The 18,528-nt window shown below is 52.0% G+C and overlaps 1 protein-coding gene across 9 annotated transcripts in view; it reads right to left on the bottom strand.

Moving 5' to 3' along the window:
• The window catches only part of EPB41 (erythrocyte membrane protein band 4.1), a 178,929-nt gene extending 171,959 nt beyond the window's left edge, over positions 1 to 6,970 (bottom strand). For 4 of the 9 annotated variants that reach the window (XM_070459042.1, XM_070459043.1, XM_070459045.1 and 1 more), the window contains exon 1: positions 1,845 to 1,868. The gene's annotated coding sequence lies outside the window, so the exon portion shown is untranslated. Of the gene's footprint in view, positions 1 to 1,844; positions 1,869 to 5,356; positions 5,449 to 5,946; positions 6,048 to 6,847 lie in introns of those variants that run through there. The other 5 variants (XM_070459044.1, XM_070459047.1, XM_020869270.2 and 2 more) reach the window with 4 other exon arrangements.
• Between the last annotated feature and the right edge of the window lie 11,558 nt (positions 6,971 to 18,528).

The raw sequence follows: 18,528 nt of genomic DNA, 5'->3' as shown, positions 1-18,528 counted from the left end.
TAGGTGGGGGTGGGGTGTGTGTGTGTGTGTGTGTGTGTGTGTGTGTGTGTGTGTGTGTGCAGCAGAAAGTCCAGCAGCCCCCACCAACCCTGTGCTGGGTGATGGAGATAGACAGAAAAGACTCAGACCCAGCCTCTACCTTCGTGGGGCAGGTGAGTTTCACACTAAGAACTGTGGCTGTGGGGTGAACAGACTTGAGTCTGAGCCCCAACTCCACTCCCAAATAACTCTGTGACTCTGGGTAACTCACTTGATTTACTCAGCACCAATTACATCATCCATAAAGTAGGGGCCATAATGCCTACCTCATAAGGTCACTGGGAGGGCTAGATGAGATAATGTGTCTAGAATAACATATAATAACCAGCCCAGTGTATTAAAAAATTCCAATAAGCGGCAATAGTACATATGATGACTCCAATCTCAAGATCCCCAGGCCAAGGCAAGATGCAATTCTCCAGGCTCCCCCACTGAAGCCTCCAGGGCCAAACACTAACAGTGAGGATAGTTCCTGCTCCACCCATTTGCTCATTAAATAATCCTTCGAAGGAAGTATGTTTTACTCACCCTATTTTAACAGGTGAGGTAACCGAGGCCCAGAGATGGTGGGTTATTGAATCAAGTCACACAACAAGAACAACAAAAAAAATGGCAGAGCTGAGTCCTGCACTCAGCCACTTCCACGCTGGGCAGAAGCCAGCCCTTATCCCTGGACCCCGGCCAGCTTGCTGGGGAGTGTGGGGCTCCTGACTCCTAGATTTTAGTTCCTCCTGGGTGGGAAGTTAAAAGTAGGAGAAAGGAGCCAAAAAGAGGAACCCTCTGCTTTGTCCCCTCCCAGAAGGAGCCCAGGGCGGGGAGGAAACCAGCAGTTGCCCAGCAGGGCCTGTGCCCAGCACTTCTCACCAGCTCCTCCCACTGCCCACGTCGGACAGGTGTCAGGATATGCATGTCCCTGATGAGGTCTCCAGAACTCAGAGAGGGTTGTGTCTCATCCGAGGTCACACAGCTAGGAACGTGGCAGTCTTGGGAGGGAGGGTCCCTCCTCATCCCTCCCGCCTTCAGCCCTAGACCTCCCCAGCAAGCAGCCCCACCCTTCTGATGACATCCAGAAGCTTCACCACTCCTTCCCAAGACCTAAGCAGAGGCCCTGAGTCTAGTTGCCTAGGCCACTCTCTCTGCTCTCTGATGCCTGCTTGGTACTTGACCCCACACTCAGTTGAGAAGACCCGGGGCTCACTTAACAGAGACCTGACCCCAAGGAATTCACCATCTTGGGAGCAAAGAGAGGACTCATGTTCACTGAGCCCCTATAACACTGGGCACTTCACATGCATTAGCCTCTTAATCCAATACAAAGTACATCGATGGGTGAACCATGATTCCGAATTTATATGTGCTTTCATTCAGAAATATTCACTGCACATCTACTACGAGCCATTCTATCCTCAGTGCTAGGGGACAGCAGTGAGCAGGAGAACAAACATCTCGGCCCTCGTGGGGTTCACGCGAATAAAACAACAAACATGCTTGTATCAGGTAGGTGTCAACAGTCCCCCCTCACAGAGGCAAAACTGAGATGCAAAGAGCCACCTAGCCCACACATGGCAGAATAAGGATTCCATTCCAGGCCAATCTGCCCCTGAGACCTTTGCATTGTGCCACGTGACCTCAAAATCACCACATCAGCATGCCAGGCATCCGGGAGAAGTGAGCTGGTTGTGACAGTAATCTAACTTCAGAGTTAGGACCCTCCCACGGCTCTTCCTCCCCCACCCCAGGCCTCCCTTTATACCTCCCAGTGGCCTTAGAGCCACGTGGCCGTCCTTAGCAGAACCAGTACTCACCCAGAAGCAGCCACGGGGTCACGCAGCCGTCGGGGAGAAGCCGTGGAGCCATCGCCACAGTGGCACATGGAAGGAAAAGACATCAGTGAGACACAGAACAGCCAGCAAACATGTCCTCGGGGTCCCTCTTTGGCCTGAGCATGGGCCCAGGGGAACCCTCCCTCTGCCTCTGGGACAGAGACCTTCTTGGTCAGCAATCTGATAATCTACCCTGAGCTCATGAGGTCTCCCAGGGCCCAGCCCACTGGAAGCAGCAGGATCCCTGTGCATAAACATTAGCTGAGCACCTGCTGTGTGCCAGGTGTCAGTCCTTGCCCTCATGGAACCTACAGTCAGTGAGGAGGCAATCTTATAAGAGCTGAATTGCAATTGTGATGAGCACTTCAAGGAGGAGACTTAAGAACTTGGGTCCATACCCTGGATCTACGACACACTAGCTTTGTGATACCAGGCCTATTTCTTCATTTCTCTGCACCTCAGTTATTCTTCAGTAAAATGGGGAAAGTATTAGTACCCACCTCCAGGGTTTTGAAGATTGAGTTAATATATGTAAAACATTTTGAAGAGTGCTTGGCACACAGTAACAGAGTAAACTCTTCAGAAATGTTTGCTGCTGTTACCGGAGGGAGCTGGAGGCATGGGTTTCAGAGGCCTCTAGTGTGGGGCAGGCCACCTGAGAAGGTAGAGATGAAAGGAGACAAGAGGTGAAGCTCTAAGCCCAGTGCCTGTGTATGGTAACTAATTATACTCAATAAATAGCGGTGACATTTATTGGTGACATAAGTAGGGCTGGTCTCCAATGCATCCCCAGGGTAAAGCATCTCTGCAGAGTTGTTATCAGAAATGCTCCCTCCCCACAAACATACAGCCAGAACTGAAACATACAGCATTGAACTGAAAAATAACTAGCCCCCACCTTCTCACCTGATTCCACAAATGCCGAAGAGGCATTTTGACCTTCCCAGTAACCCAGGAAGTGGACCAGGACAGAATTACTATTCCCATTTTATGGATGAGCACAGTGAGGTGATGGGACTCTTCTCTGTGGGTTCTTGGGCCCTTATTTCACATCTCCAAACCTAGGTAAGTGGTTGAGCCAAGATTCCAGCTGGCATCTGCCTGGATTTTGCTCTCCCTTCCATTTTTCCCTTCAGTCTCTGCAATACTATCTGTCCAGCCCCAGCCAAGCCTTTGAACGTCTCCAGCTTCAGTCCCTCCTTCATCTGAAATCTCGAATCATAATTAGAACTGCAGCCTCCTGAGCACTTACTGTGCATGGCGCTCTGTGCCAAGCCTTTCAAATGTCAAACAGCCAGCCCAGGATCCAAGCTCTCCCTCCACAGGCTCAGTCACTGCTATCTGACCCCTCCTCTAACCCTTGACCCCATCACCAACTTCAGCCACTCACCCGAAGGCCAAGGAATGCCTGCACTCAACAACTCCAAACCCATGCTTTACTGATGGAGAAACTGATATCCAAATTGGCCATATACCCCAGGGTGCCTTTCATGCCCAGCACTTACTGGCCCTTTGGAGAAGTTCCCTGTGAGGCCCTGACCCACAAGTTGCTCCTTCTGTTCCTTTCCCCGCTGCTCACTGGGCCCAGAGGGCACCCACACAGCCTGTCCCCCACCTCCCTAGCCTGAATATCTCAGAGCTGTGAGCTCACCCAGCAGGGGTCAGGCAGGTTCTGCAAGTAAGGGTTAAGTAATGCGGGTGCCTCAGTACCTACTGGGTGGAGTCTCCCTCTTGTAGCTGAATCTGGGCTTTGGAGTCAGACAGACCTGGCTTAGAATCCCAGCCCAGTCACTTCCTAGTTATGTGACTCTGCTCAAGTCAATTCACCTCCCTGAATAGGGATAATACCTACTCCCTCATAAGGATATTGGGATGATGAGGAATACATAATGTTGCATATGAAAGGCTTGGCATAGCGCACCCTGCACAAGTGCTCAAGAGGCTACAGTTCTAACTATGATTTGAGAACACAGGCCAAGAACAGGACTTGAGTGCCCATTACACTCAACTTTGCCCTTATCCCCATTCTCTCCCCTCCCCTCACGTAGAGTGAGGATAGTCCCAAACTAGGTCCTGGGGGCTGCAGTAATGAATGCTGGAAGATCTTAGAGACTCTACGTTCCTTCACAGAAAGAGAAAACTGAAACCCTGGGGAGAAACGCGACTGCCCACAGACGATCAGGGAGTAGAATCCTGCCCCGTTAACCAACATCAGAATCTTAGGCCCTGGAGAAATTCTGAGTGACCCATCCCCCAGGGGACCGTCATAAAGGTCTACTCCGCAAACCCCGAACAAGTCCCAGGCCACCATGACCTCTACGCTGAGCCTTTCATGGGTATCCTATTTGGCCCTCATGGCTCAGACAGTAAAGAATCCGCCTGCAATGCGGGAGACCTGGGTTCAATCCCTGGGTTGGGAAGATCCCCTGGAGGAAGGCATGACAACCCGCTCCAGTATTCTTGCCTGGAGAATCCCCATGAGGGTTCTGGTGGGCTACCGTCCATGGGGTTGCAAAGAGTCAGACACGACTGAGTGACTAAGCACAGCACAGCACATTCAGCCCTTTGGTTAGCAGAGCCATACAGTCACACAGGAGGTGCTCCGGGAAGGTCTGGGGAATAACTACATGAAATTCCTCTCTGGTTCCACAGCTCTGCTCAGGCTCCCCCTCCAGGGGGTCATTCCTTGCACCTCCCTTCCTCACTCCCACCCTGGCCAGCCTCTGTCTCAGATCCTATCAGCCGCACCCAACTCCAGCCAGCAGCGCTCTGGGCCTCCAGAGGCCTCTACAGTGTCAGCATCTTCCCAGCCAGGCTGGGATGTTCCTGCCCAGTGCAGGCAGCCAGGCTCCCGGCCAGTGTCCATTCTGCAAACAGGGTGCTGGCCTTGCCCTGCCACGGCCCCATTCCCACTGGCCTAGGGAGCGAGGCAGCCTGGGAGCTTCTCTTGGTGCCTGGGGCCTTCAGGAAGGAGGCTAGCCTGGTCTAGGCAGTTCAGAGATGGACTGATCAGAAAACAGATGGGTGTCACCCACACAAGACACTCCACCCGTATCCCACATTGCCAGGGACGTGGCAGGTCCTGCCTGACTCTCCTATATACACAGAGGAAACCTCAGGGCTTCCTCACTCCATTCCCTTCTTAATGCACCCCTGCTGGCCTGTTCCCAGACCAGCTACCATTCTGGTCACTGCACACTCAGTGCTCATTTGATTCTGCTAATGCCTGTAAGATCTGGATTATTGACAAAGGAGGAATCTGGGGCTCCGAGAGGTGAAGTGACTCATGCAAGGTCACATAGCAAGAAAATGGCAGGGCCAAGCTTCAAACCCAGTTCTGCTCCAAGAAAAGTCTATAGGGTCCCCAAAGTCCCCTTCTGTCCCTCCTCTCTGCTCCCTACAGCTTCAGAAAGCCCTTCTTCCCCAACTCCCACCCCCTCTGCCAAGTCTCTCCTCCCCACCCCCCAGGTCAGAATGAACAACTCCCACCTCACCAGCGCTCTGAACACCTTGTTTACATGCAGCGGACAGCGGGCGTGCAGGAGTTGTTTCCAAGGTGTCTGTTTCTCTGACGCTCAGAAGGACCCTGAAGGCAGAGAGTGACCCCACCAAGTGCCCCTTAGACCTGAGAGTCTGTCACTTATACCTCCCTCCCCACCCCCCCACCCCCGGCCAATGGAAAGTCTTCTGGTGGCCTCCTGTTGATCCCCTCCCCACCCCCAGCCTCCTGCTAAGGCCAGTCCCCAGCCTGTAACTGGGGTGAAGGTGGGCGCATGCAGTAAGTAACCTCCAGGACCCTGCTGCAGTGTTCTAGCCCCCCCCCCCACCCCACCCCACCCCCACCCCCGCCACCAGGGCCCCACCCTCCTTCAGCAGCTGAGCAGTTCTTCCAGGGACTTCCAGCTGCCCGAGGCCCCAACCCAGGTCAAGCTCTCCCCAAACCTCCTCCTGGAGAAAAAGGCCTCAGAAGCAAAGGTGGCCTGAACTGCCTTCAGTTCTAATCTGAGAGTTTAAGGGGTCACATTCAGTCGCTCCTCTCCCAGAAGAATCTGTGGGCTTCCGGAGTAACCTCCCCCAATCCTACCAGGTAGTCCTCCCCGCCCTCCTGGGGCAAGCTTGGGCTGAGGTCGGTCTGGACACGTCCTGGCCTCCAATTTGCTGGAGGAAAGAAGTCCTATCCCAACCCACAGAGGTGGGGTCTGCTGGAAAGTGTAGATGAGGGCAGGACAGGGAGAGGCCGGGTCACACAGAGAGGAGACGAGAGACACAGGGAACCGGGAGAAGAGAGCGAGCCGGAACCAGAGCCCGACAGGGAGACCCGGCAGACGGGAGGCAGAGAGAAGTCCCCTAAACCCAGCCTGGAAAGGGAGCGTGTGCGGCGGGGGCGGCGACAGCAGAGCCACCCTGGCCGGCAGAGCCGGCGCCCCAGCTCGTGGGTCCCTCAGTCCGGAAACTCAAAGTCAGTTACGTAAGGCCCGGAGCGGGGCGCGGGGGCCCGGACCGGGTTGCCCGCTCCCGGCGCACGCCGCCCTCCCGCCCGCTCCAGTGGCGCTGCAGCCCGCCCCGCCGGAGCACGCGGGGCCGACAGGGCGGGGTTGAGGGGGTGGTGGTAGGGGAAGCCTGGGCTGCAGCCCTCCGCAGAGACCCGCCCGCCCGCCCCTCACCCCGGACCCCCGCCCCAGACAGGCCCGGAACCGGCTGGGACCGCGCGCCAAGCGCCCAGCTCCGGACGCGAGCTCTCGGACCCCCTTCCTGCCTCCCCTGCCCCTCCCCGCACCCTGAACTTCGGGAACCCCAGACCCCCTCCCACTGGACCCCCAGTTCGGAACTGGGGACCGGGGACCTCTATAGCACCCCCGACCCTGAGAACCAGACCTCTCCCCGCTCCCCGCGGGACGCCCCAGGCCCTTGGGGAGTGCGTCCGTCTGTGTCTCACCCCGTCCCTCCCGGGACCCGGGCTCGTCCCCCAGGAGGTCCAGGCTCACCTGGGCTGGACAGGGCGGGGACCTGGCCGGGCCGGGCCGGGCCGCGTTCTCGCCCTCCGCCGCTCTCGCCCTTTAAGAGGTTCCTGCCACTTTGCCCCTTCAGGGGCCTCCACCTGCACTGACAGGGCAACTCTGGCGTGAGGCCCCGCCCCCGACCCGGGGTGCCTTAGGATTGGTGCGGGCAACTGCCAGTCAGCAGGGCGGCGGGGAAGGGGGGAGGAACTGGGCCGGGCAGAGAGAGCGTCGCAACCGGGAAGAGGCGAGGGCTGCAGGTGCGGCCTGACGGGACGCCCAGCGCTCGCCGGTAGGGTTGCTGACCCGCTGGGTCTGCGAAGTCTCGAACTGGGAGCGCCTGAATTGGCTGGTGTGGTGTCTAAAGTCATGATGCAATTTGCCACGTGGCGCTACCCCCTGAGGCTGGAAGGGAGACAAGGGCTTGGTCACAGGGGACTAGGGAAGTAATCCTGGCGAGGACACCTGGATGACCTGTGCCACCTGTGTCAGACTCACTACTCTGAAGCTGTTTCCTCAAATATAAACCTTGAGGAATATTTTCCTGAGAATTAGCAGTATATGTTAAGTGCCAAGCGCAGGGCTGGCGCACAGTGGGTGGTTTTCAGTAATCGTGGCCTCTGGTTCCCTTTATTCGCATCTTCCCACTCAGAGACTTTGCCCTCCTTATCGTCTGTCCCATCAACGCTGGAAGGGGCTTACATAGTCACTGGTCCAAATCCCCTCCCCTCTTCACCGCATTTCAGAGCTGTGCTCGAGGAGACCCAGGGACCTCCCAGGTGGCTCAGTGGTAAAAGCATCCGTCTGCCCATGCAGGAGATGCAGGTTCAATCCCTGGGTCGGAAAGATCCCTGGAGAAGGAAACAGCAACCCACTCCAGTATTCTTATTCGGAAATCCCATGGACAGAGGAGCCTGGCGGGGTACAGTCCGTAGGATCATGGACATGGCTGAGCACGCATGAACGCACACACCTGTGCGCCGTTAAGTGAAATAACCCGTGTAAAGTACTGCCAGTCTCTGGGTAAGCATCCCTGAAGTGTTAGCCTTTATTATATATAGAAATTCATGTTTTGCCCCCCAAATTCACCAAAGCCCCCTTTGGGTCAGGGCCCAGGTCCCTGCCTTCAAGAAGCTCACAATCTAGCAGAGGAAGGTCTGAGCCCCTACATCTTCTGATAAAGGTGCACAGGCTCCAGTGCACCACAGGAGCTATAGTTTCTTTAACCAGAAATCTAGACTCTTGAGACCCTTTCAGTCCCTCTCTCATAGGGGAGCGTCCCTTCCCCCACAGGGGAAGCTGACACACATCCAGGTTCCCAAGCCTACCAACACACCTTTCACTTGTCCACATTCTCACCTGCCCACCAGGTGGTATGGCTCAGCCCAGTAGTTAAGAGTTTGGGATTTGCAGACGAAGGAGTCTAGGCTCTTCCTCTTAGCCGTTCCGTACCTCTGGGTAAATCCCTTTCCCTCTGGATTAATAATAGCCCCAACTTCACATAGAGCTGTTGCGAAAATTAAATGAGCATGTGAAAATACATATGCAAATCCCCGGTAATGGTTCCAGTGTTATTTTTTTAAATTGCTCCCACATGTATTCGCGCACCCTGGAGAGAGCAGGCTGTGAACGCCTTGATTTAGCCTCCGCAAAAAGGGGGTTCCTTCCCCTTTTCAGACTCTCCTCCTCTATCGAAAGGGCGGGGCGCGGAGAATCCCGCAGCGGCCCAGTCGCGGCTATTCTAAGGAACTGCCGCAGGCCCCACCCCCTCCTGATGGGGGCGGGCACTTGGCTCCTCCTCTCAGGCTGGAGCTGCCCGCGGGTGACTCAGCAGCGCCTGCGCCTGCCCCGGACTGATAAGTGTGTGTGCCTGAGAGTGTGTGTGTGTGGTGGGGGTGGCCAGGGAGGGCTCTGTATTTCTGAGTTTGTGCGTGGGATGTCCGTGTGGGAGTGTGCTTGTGATCTTGACCTGGTGTGTGTCTCTCATCTCTGTGTATTGTGGAGCAGGGCAGATGCACTTATGGGTGTGACAGTGTGCCCTTGATGGTGAGTTTGCACAGGTGTGCCTCTGTGTCTCTCTGTGTTGTCATATAAACTGGTGCCTCCCCCACCTCCCGCCTGGCCCTGGAGCCCTGCCCAGGACCCTCTCTCAGGACACAGCCTGGGTTTCTTGTTGAAGTGACATGTGCACTTGTGTGGGTGAAAGGCACCGGGTTGGGGGGGCCGGAGGGATGGGTGGACGCTGCCCCTGCGTGAACCTCAAGCCCCCTGCCCCCCTGCCTCTGCCAGTGAAGTCTCCAGCTCCCGTGTTTGCTCCCTGAGATGCTCCCTGTGGGGGAGTCCTCCAGAGAAGGTGATCACTGTTATTTTACCTGTATTCTCTCATTCCATCCCTTTGAATCCCTATAGCCAAAAGTGTTCTGAAGAGGGTCTGAGAGCAGAAGACAGCCAAAGTCACACAGCTTCTAAGGGTTATAAGCAGGCAACAGATCTTTGCCCCTGGGCTGAGCACCAAGTTTGCCTAGGGCCTGGGAGGGACTGATAAGCTTGGGGGGCAGGGAAGGAACCTGTTTGTGTCTCCCCCTCCTCCTCTGAGTTGCCTGGGCCTCCAGCCAACTCCTTATCCTGCAGAGCCTGGGCTTTGCCATCAGCCTCCACTGGGTGATGGGTCTTGAGTTGGGTGATAAAGAGGCCAAGGGATGGGCTAGGGGCTTAGGTGGTAGAGGGTGGGAGGCAGGGCCAATATGAAAATCTGTCCTGTCAACAAAACTTAATTGAGCTCTTTCTTCAAAACTGACCAATGCCCAGTCTAAATGGGGAAGGGTGTCACAAGACCAGGCCACAAGGAACGGTGGAGACAGCATGGGAAGCTCTGGCAGGAGGCAGGGGCTGAAATCTGTTGCAAGTTTGAATCCCGATCGCACCATTCACAGGGGTGGGCATATGACCCAGTCAGTCATATTTCTCTCCTAACCTGACTGTCTCCTCACCAGTCAAATGAGTTCATGGCGCTCATCCTGTCTTCCTTTCCTGACTCCGGGACATTAAGACTCTAAGATAATTAGATGGAAAGCCATTTGTAAATTGAAAGTTGCTCTCCATACACAATGGACATTCATTCCTGTTGTGATTCACGGCCTTCTGTGATGAAGGCCCTAAAGCAGCTGTGTACCCAGAGCCCAGGGAAGGGAGAAGGATTCCATCTGGGAGATAGGGAAGATTGCCTGGGGGGGACCTTCCAGCTAGACTTTTAAGGATGACTTTACTGCATGGAAATGGAAGAGGGCCTTGCAGGGGGTGGGACAGCCTGCACAAAGGCCTGGAAGTAGACTGGTGCAGGTGTGCTCTGGGAACAGAAAGTGGTCCGGTATATGTGGAGCACGGAGTACATTGTGTGACCAAATAGTGGAAGGCCTTGAATGCCAGGTTAAGAGCAGGGCAGGTGGTGGAGGAGAAGAGATACTGACATTTGGGTCAGCCAGGGAGTCTTGGAGGTAGAGATAGCCACGTGCTGGCTGGGCTGTGGCAGTCACTTGGGGGCACCTGATGTAGAGAGAGAGAAAGTTGATGAGAGATGAAAATTGATTCAGGGACACCTTCCCAAGGAGGATCCAACTGAATCCCGTGGCTGATCCCCAGCATAACATTAAGGTGGGCAAGAGGCTGCAGAGCCCCGTCCAAGGGAGAGATGGGGTTGGCAGGGATGGAGAAAAAACCGAGTCAGATGCCCCAGTCTGGAGAAAGATGCATGCAGGGGCACAGAGGGTGCCCACCAATAAACACAGAAGGTCTCTGAAGGCCCCGCTGCTCCAGAGGGCCTCTGCTTTGCTACGGTGAGGGGAGGGGGCCAATCCCACCAGGAGAACCCCTTCCCAAGGAAGGTGCCATCTCCAGAAGCCCCTTTTCAAGCAGCAGTGGCTGCCAGCGATTGGTTTATTGTATATCTGCCAGGTACATCACCAACCCGTTCCCATGAGATCCCCCTATTTAATGGCTGAGGCTGGGAGAGGTGAAATGATCTTCTTGCGATCACACAATTTGTCAGTGACAACGCCGGGATTTGAAAGCAGCATTCCCTGTTTCCTGAGAGGGAAGGAAAGAGCTGATGGGGTATTTGTGGGGAAGGCTAAGATTTGGCAACTTGGGGCCAGGAATCCGGGCGGAGCGGGGAGGAAAGATGGTGTCTGCTGCCACCTTGTGGTCCATAGAGCTGCTGCAGCCGAGGCGTGGAGCCGGGCCGCCCAGGCTGCCGGAGGGAGCTCAGCCTGCAACTGAGGCTGCCTTGGGTGCATGAGGGTCAGCGCCAAGGCAGGGGTTGTCATAAGAGGGTGGGCATTCAAGTGAGAGTCTCCCAGATTGCAAGCCCAACTCACTCTGACGTGTGAGGCCCTTGACACGTCTCTTACCCTCATTCCTCAGCTTCTCTCACCACCTTTGAGAGGATGAAAAGAGATCCTCTTTACTCCTGTGAAGACCCTCACAGCCTTTACTCATCTTTGCAGTTGGAAAAATTCAGGACCCAGTGGGCAGGTCCAGGATTGTGGGGCCCAAGGCTTATTTGGGGGCCTCTTTAAAAAAAAAAGTGAATGTAAAGAATAAATGAACAGTGTAAAGGGATAGAGGAAAACAATAGAATGGGAAAGACTAGAGATCTCTTCGAGAAAACTGGAGATACCAAGGGAATATTTCATGCAAGGATGGACACGATAAAGGAGAGAAATAGTAATGACCTAACAGAAGCAGAAGAGACTAAGAAGAGGTGGCAAGAATACACAGAGGAACTACATGGAAAAAACTCTTAATGACCCAGATAACCACAATGGTGTGATCATTCACCTAGAGCTGGACATTCTGGATTGTGAAGTCAAGTGGGCTTTAGGAAGTATTACTAGGAACAAAGCTGGTAGAGGTGACAGAATTCCAGCTATTTAAAATCCTAAAAGATGATGCTGTTAAAGTGCTGCACTCAATATGCCAGCAAATTTGGAAAACTCAGCAGTGGCCACAGGACTGGAAAAGGTCAGTTTTAATTCCAATGCCAAAGAAGGGCAGTGCCAAAGATTGTTAAAACTATGGTACAACTGCACTCATTTAACATACTAACAAGGTAATGCTCAAAATCCTTTAAGCTAGGCTTCAGCAGTATGTGAACTGAGAAATTCCAGATTCATAAGCTGGATTTCAAAGAGGCAAAGAAAGCAGAGACCAAACTGCTAACATTAGTTGGATCATGGAGAAAGCAGAGGAGTTCCAGAAAGGCATCAGCTTCTGCTTCATTGACTACACTAAAGCCTTTGACTGTATGAATCACAACAGATTGGAAAATTCTTAAAGAGATGGGAATACCAGATCACCTTACCTGTCTCCTGAAGAACATGTATGTGGGTCAAGAAGCAACATTTAGAACCAGACGTGGAACAACTGACTTGTTCAGAAGCGGGAAAGGAGTGCGACAAGGCTGCATATTGTCACCCTGCTTATTTAACTTCTATGCAGAGTGTGTGCTGTTGCTCAGTCGTGTCTGACTCTTTGCCACCCCACGGACTGTGGCACACCAGGCTCCTCTGTCCATGGGATAGCCTAGCAAGAATACTAGAGTAGTTTCCCATTTCCTACTCCAGGGGATCTTCTTGACTGAGGGATTGAACCCTGGGTCTATATGCAGAGTACATCATGCAAAATGCCTGGCTGAATGAATCACAAGCTATAATCAAGATTGCTGGGAGAAATACCACCAACCTAACATATGCAGATGATACCACTCTATGGCAGAAAGTGAAGAGGAACTAAAGAGCCTCTTGATGAAGGTGAAAGAGGAAAGTGAAAAACATGGCTTGAAACTCAAAATTAAAAAACTAAGATCATGGCATCTGGTCCCATCACTTAGTGGCAAATAGAAGGGGAAAAAGTGGAAGCAGTGACAGATTTTATTGTCTTGGGCTCCAAAATCACTGCAGTGACTGAAGCCATGAAATGAAAAGATGCTTCCTCCTTGGAAAGAAAACTATGACAAACTTAGACAGTGTATTAAAAAGCAGGGACATTACTTTGAGACAAAGGTGCATAGAGTCAAAGCTATGGTTTTTCCAATAGTCATGTACAGATGTGAGAGTTGTTTCAAAAAGAAGCCTAAGCGATGAAGAATTGATGCTTTCGAACAGTGGTGCTGGAGAAGACTCTTGAGAGTGCCTTGAACAGCAAGAAGATCAAATCAGTCAGTCCTAAAGGAAATTAACACTGAATATTCATTGGAAGGTCTGTTGCTAAAGCTCCAATACTTTGCCATCTGATGCAAAGAGCAGGCTCATTGGAAAAGACCCTGATGATGGGAAAGATTGAGGGCAGGAGGAGAAGGGGGCAACAAAGGAGGAGATGGTTAGAGGGCATCACCAACTCAGTGGACATGAATTTGAGGAAGCTCTAGCCTGGCATGATACAGTCCATGAGATCACAAAGAGTCTGGCATAACTCAGTGACTGAACAACAAAGAAATAAAAAAAGCCTGGAGCCACTCAGGGCTCCCCAGGTGGTGCTGGTGGTAAAGAGCCCGCCTGCCAATGCAGGAGACATAAGAGACCTGGGTTCGATCCCTGGGTCGGGAAGATCCCCTGGAGGAGTGCATGGCAACCCACTCCAGTATTCTTGCCTGGAGAATCCCATGGACAGAGGAGCCTGGCCGGCTATGGTCCACAGGGTTGCAAAGAGTCTAACACAATGGAAGCGACTTAGTATGCCTGCATGTAGCCACTCAAGGCTGCAGGACACAAGTGGGAAGAAGGGAAAGTCAGAATGGAAAGAGACAGTGCTCTTAACCAACTAAAGTTTATGTATTTCACTTTTGCAAATTTTATGGACATTTATGACCTTGTGAACACAAGGCCAGGGTCCTTACTAGGGAAGGACCTATGCAAGTGTGAAGCCTTGACTGACACATAAACCACATGGTGAGTCCACCCCTAGGCCTGGCAGGGTCAAGTATTAGGTGCCCATGGGAGATACGGGAATTCTGAAGCCAGAGCAGGAGCTGGGTTCGTGTCTCCCAACCAGTCCCCTTCGCCCCAGCCCCACTGCCATACCCCACAGGCAGGCTCTTCACCCATGTCCTCCAGGGCTGCCTACCTGGAGCTGAGCCCATACTCAACGGACCTTGTGTGTGGCCACATCCTAACAGCTGGGTTGCTCCAGTCAGGACTTCTCAGGGATCCTCTGTTCCATCCAATCCAACCCTCATTTGCTTTCCAGACTTGGAGGTCCAAGGCTATAAGCCCCAGGGAGCCTTCTCCAGCTGCCCTCGCCTCCCCAGGCAGTGCCAGCACTGTGCTTGGCACTGAGGCCTTTGGTCCGTACAGAGTTGTTGTCTGAGTCCCTGCAGCGCTGTCATCCACGTGTGGTCAGTCTAGATGGACATCCTAAGGCCCTCCTCTTCAGCGAGGCCTGGGGGATGGAGGGTGAGAGACAAAAAAAGGACTCAGACCAGTCCCAGCCCTCCTCTAGCTCATAATCTGGTGGTCAGGTAAGATGGAGACTGAGTCTTGAGATTTTCAGGCCTGGCAGTAACCTCAAGATGGAAGAGTCCAAGTAATTATCAAACTCATTTAGCCACAAAGCTCAATGTAAGAGACAGAGAGAAGCAGGACTGTGCTGAGTGAAGCGATGGGTGTAAGAGGATATGGAAATTCTCTTTGCTTGGCCTCCCCCAGCCCTTCTAAGAAACTATGAGTTGAAACCACTAAGATCAAGTTCTTTGTTTTAACAGAGGCTTAGCAAGGATAACAGATGTGACCAAGGTCACAGAACAAGTTAGTAGCCAAGGATGTATTCAAACCTAGTGAAACTGTACCCCATAGGATTAAAAAGTCCTGAAACCATACCACATAGGGTTAACAGAAACTGATAACTAATAGAAATTCTTGGGCTTGTCTTACAGAACAGCCGGTAAGGGAATGGTTTGGGAAAAAAAAATCCCGCTGCTTGTAACCTGCCTCCACTGACCAAGCTCACTTAATTATTTTCTGACTCCTTAATCACCCCCATAGATAACACCTCTGACATATGGGTCACTATGGTAACAGGAGCTTATGTTGTTTTCTAGGAGCTTGGAGACAGCTCCCATCCAGTTCAAGCTGGCTAGGACTGGGTCAGACCACTCACCCTAAAACTGGGCCTGCACAGAAGTCTGATGAATGACCTCTGGACAACAGAGCCAAAAACTCCACCCTCAGATCATGCTAAGCACCTCCATTGTTGAGCATACATCCTAGAAAGAGGACATGTCACTCAGATGCACCTGCACAGAACCCTGATTACCTCACCTTTTCCCCACCTCCAACCACCTTTCCCAATGCTGAAACCCTGCTTCTTTATCCCATAAATATGCCCAGCCCTTCACCTTCAGGGAGGCAGATCTGAGATTTCTTCTCCTGTCTCCTCACTTGGCTGCCTTGTGAATAAACCCTTTCTCTGCTGAAAATAGTGGCAGATTTTATATTTTTTGAGCTCCAAAATCACTATGGATAGTGACTGTGCCATGAAATTAAAAGACCTTGCTCCCTGGAAGAAAAGCTATGACAAACAGCTTATTAAAAAGCAGAGACATTACTTTGCTGACAAAGGTCCATCAAAGCTATGGTTTTTCCAGTAGTCATGTACAGGTGTGAGGGTTGGACCATAAAGAAGGCTGAACGCTGAAGAATTGATGCTTTCAAACTGTGGTGCTGGAGAAGACTCTTGAGAGTCCCTTGGACAGCAAGGAGATCAAACCAGTCAATCCTAAAGGAAATCAACACTAAATATTCATTGGAAGGACTGATGCTTAAGATGAAACTCCAATACTTTGGCCACCTGATGCAAAGGACTGACTCACTGGAAAACACCCTGATGCTGAGAAAGACTGAGGGCAGGAGGAGAAGGGGATGACAGGGGACAAGATGGTCGGATGGCATCACCAACTTAATGGACCAGTTTGAGCAAACTTCAGGAGACAGTGAAGGACAGGGAAACCTGGTGTGCTGCAGTCCATGGGGTCGCAAAGATTCAGACATGACTTAGCAACTGAACAACAATAACTGCTGAAAACTTCTGCATCTCAGCATCTGACTTGCCGCATGTCAAGCAGATGAACCTGGTTCAGTAGCGCTAGGTCTGCCTGTCCAAGTTTCAGGCTGTCTTTGCTCAGTCTCAGTACTGGACCGTCAGGGCTGAACCATCCTTCCCCACCCCTGACTCACATCTCCCTCCAGTATCATTCTGTATTCCACTCAGCACAGCCAGGATGGTGCAGAGAAGCTCAAAATGGCCCCAGAGGCCATGGGAGTGGGACAGCAAGGAAGAGGGGCCCTTTTGGAGCCCATGCTGAATAAGGGGAAAGACTGGACTTCTGTCTGTTTGCTCACTGCTTATCCTCTGTCTTAGCACAGAGTCTGCCACTCTGTAACACGGTAATATTAGTTGAATGACTGGATTTGAGGTAGCAGCTCAAGGGAATCTTCTTGGGTGGGGAAATCATCCCTCCAGGTTAACCTCATCCATCTCTGGGTGTTTCCCCTGGTCCTCTGGGGGTCGGGATCTGGGCTGGACTTCCTGTAGGTCTTAGTAAAGATTTCAGCTTCGTTGTGTCTTCCTTCTCTTTCTCTCTGGAGCAATGTCCTGACTATCAGAGGAAGCTGTTGTGTGACTTTGGGCAAGTCACTTTCCCTCTCTGAGCCTCCAGCTCCTCATTTGTTAAAAATACTCACTTTGAGGTGTTTTTAATTATTCACTTTATATATTTATTATGACTTTTCATGTGCCAGGCCTTGCATAAGGCCCATGGGATAGAGAGAATAAAAGAGGTAATAACTTGAAAGGATAAGAGTGCCTGGTACATAATGGATGGTCAGTCAGTTATAGTTCTCCATGCTCATCCAATATTTCCCAATAGAATGCCCCCTCCCCCGTTCAAGACCCTCTTTCAGGAACCAGTTCCAGTCTACAGCTTCCAGGGATGAGAGAGCTGCCAGGTGGATCAGCTGTGGACAGGAGAACAAGGGAAGGGAGTGGGGACCAAATAAGGGTGCTAATGCCATACAAGACCAGTAGGTGGCAGAAGCGTCCGGGAAATGAGCTTGTCTCCCTGTTCAGTTCACTCGTTCAGTCGTGTCCGACTCTGTGACCCCATGAACCACAGTACGCCAGGCCTCCCTGTCCATCACCAACTCCCGGAGTTCACCCAAATTCATGTCCATTGAGTCAGTGATGCCATCCAACCATCTCATCCTCTGTCATCCCTTTCTCCTGCCCTCAATCTTTCCCAGCATCAGGGTCTTTTCAAACGAGTCAGCTCTTCGCATCAGGTGGCCAAAGTATTGGAGTTTCAGCTTCAACATCAGTCGTTCCAATGAACACCCAGGACTGATCTCCTTTAGGATTGACTGGTTGGATCTCCTTGCTGTCCAAGGGACTCTCAAGAGTCTTCTCCAACACCACAGTTCAAAAGCATCAATTCTTTGGCACTCAGCTTTCTTTATGGCCCAACTCTCACATCCATACATGACTACTGGAAAAACCACAGCCTTCACTAGATGGACGTTTGTTGGCAAAGTAACGTCTCTGCTTTTTAATATGCTGTCTAGGTTTGTCATAGCTTTTCTCCCAAGGAGTAAGCGTCTTTTAATTTCATGGCTGCAATCACCATCTGCAGTGATTTTTGGAGCCCAGAAAAATAAAGTCTGCCAGTGTTTCCACTGTTTCTCCATCTATTTGCCATGAAGTGATGGGACCAGATGCCATGATAGTTTTCTGGATGTTGAGTTTTAAGCCAACTTTTTCACTCTCCTCTTTCACTTTCATCAAGAGGCTTTTTAGTTCCTCTTCACTGTCTGCCATAAGGGTGGTGTCATCTGCATATCTGAGGTTATTGATATTTCTCCCGGCAATCTTGATTCCAGCTTGTGCTTCCTCCAGCCCAGGGTTTCTCATGATGTACTCTGCATATAAGTTAAATAAGCAGGGTGACAATAGACAGCCTTGACGTGCTCCTTCTCCTCTTTGGAACTGGTCTGTTGTTCCGTGTCCAGTTCTCACTGTTGTCTCCTTGTGGACTCCTAAATTTCTCCTAGGCCAGGCTGTGTTCACACAGTGAACACATTGGTGTAAATGAGTGTGTGTCTCGGTGGGAGGTGTGTGTATAAAGAAGTGCATGTGAGTGCCTGTAGTATGAATGCCTGTGTGCATGTGTTTGTGAACAATATACACACAGGTGCCAGGAATGAGTTTGGGTGAGAGAACAGAAGGTACCAGACGGTGTGAAGGAGTGTGTGTGGGGAATGTGTTTGGCACACATTTGGGTGTGTGTGTGTGTGGCCCTCAGGTCAGTGTGAGTCTATTTGCACATGGCTGCGTGGTATGTGTAGACTCCCCCCAAACCCAAGCACAGCCTCTGAGCCTTCTGGGTCCTGGATCTCTAGAACACCCAGTGAATCCCATGGCAAAGCACACACTGGACACAGAGTGTTGTTGTTGTTCAGTCACTCAGTCGTGTCTGGCTCTTTGCAACCCTATGGACTGCACCATGCTGGGCTTCCCTATCCTTCACCATCTCCCAGAGCTTACTAAAACTCATGTCCATTAAGTTGGTGATGCCATCTAACCATCTCGTCCTCCATCGTCCCCTTTTCCTCCTGCCTTCAATC

Source organism: Odocoileus virginianus, chromosome 30 (genome assembly GCF_023699985.2).
Source record: "Odocoileus virginianus isolate 20LAN1187 ecotype Illinois chromosome 30, Ovbor_1.2, whole genome shotgun sequence".
Classification (NCBI taxonomy): domain Eukaryota; kingdom Metazoa; phylum Chordata; class Mammalia; order Artiodactyla; family Cervidae; genus Odocoileus; species Odocoileus virginianus.
The sequence above is the reverse complement of the archived record's forward strand: the minus strand, read 5'-3'. Positions and strand labels throughout refer to the sequence as shown.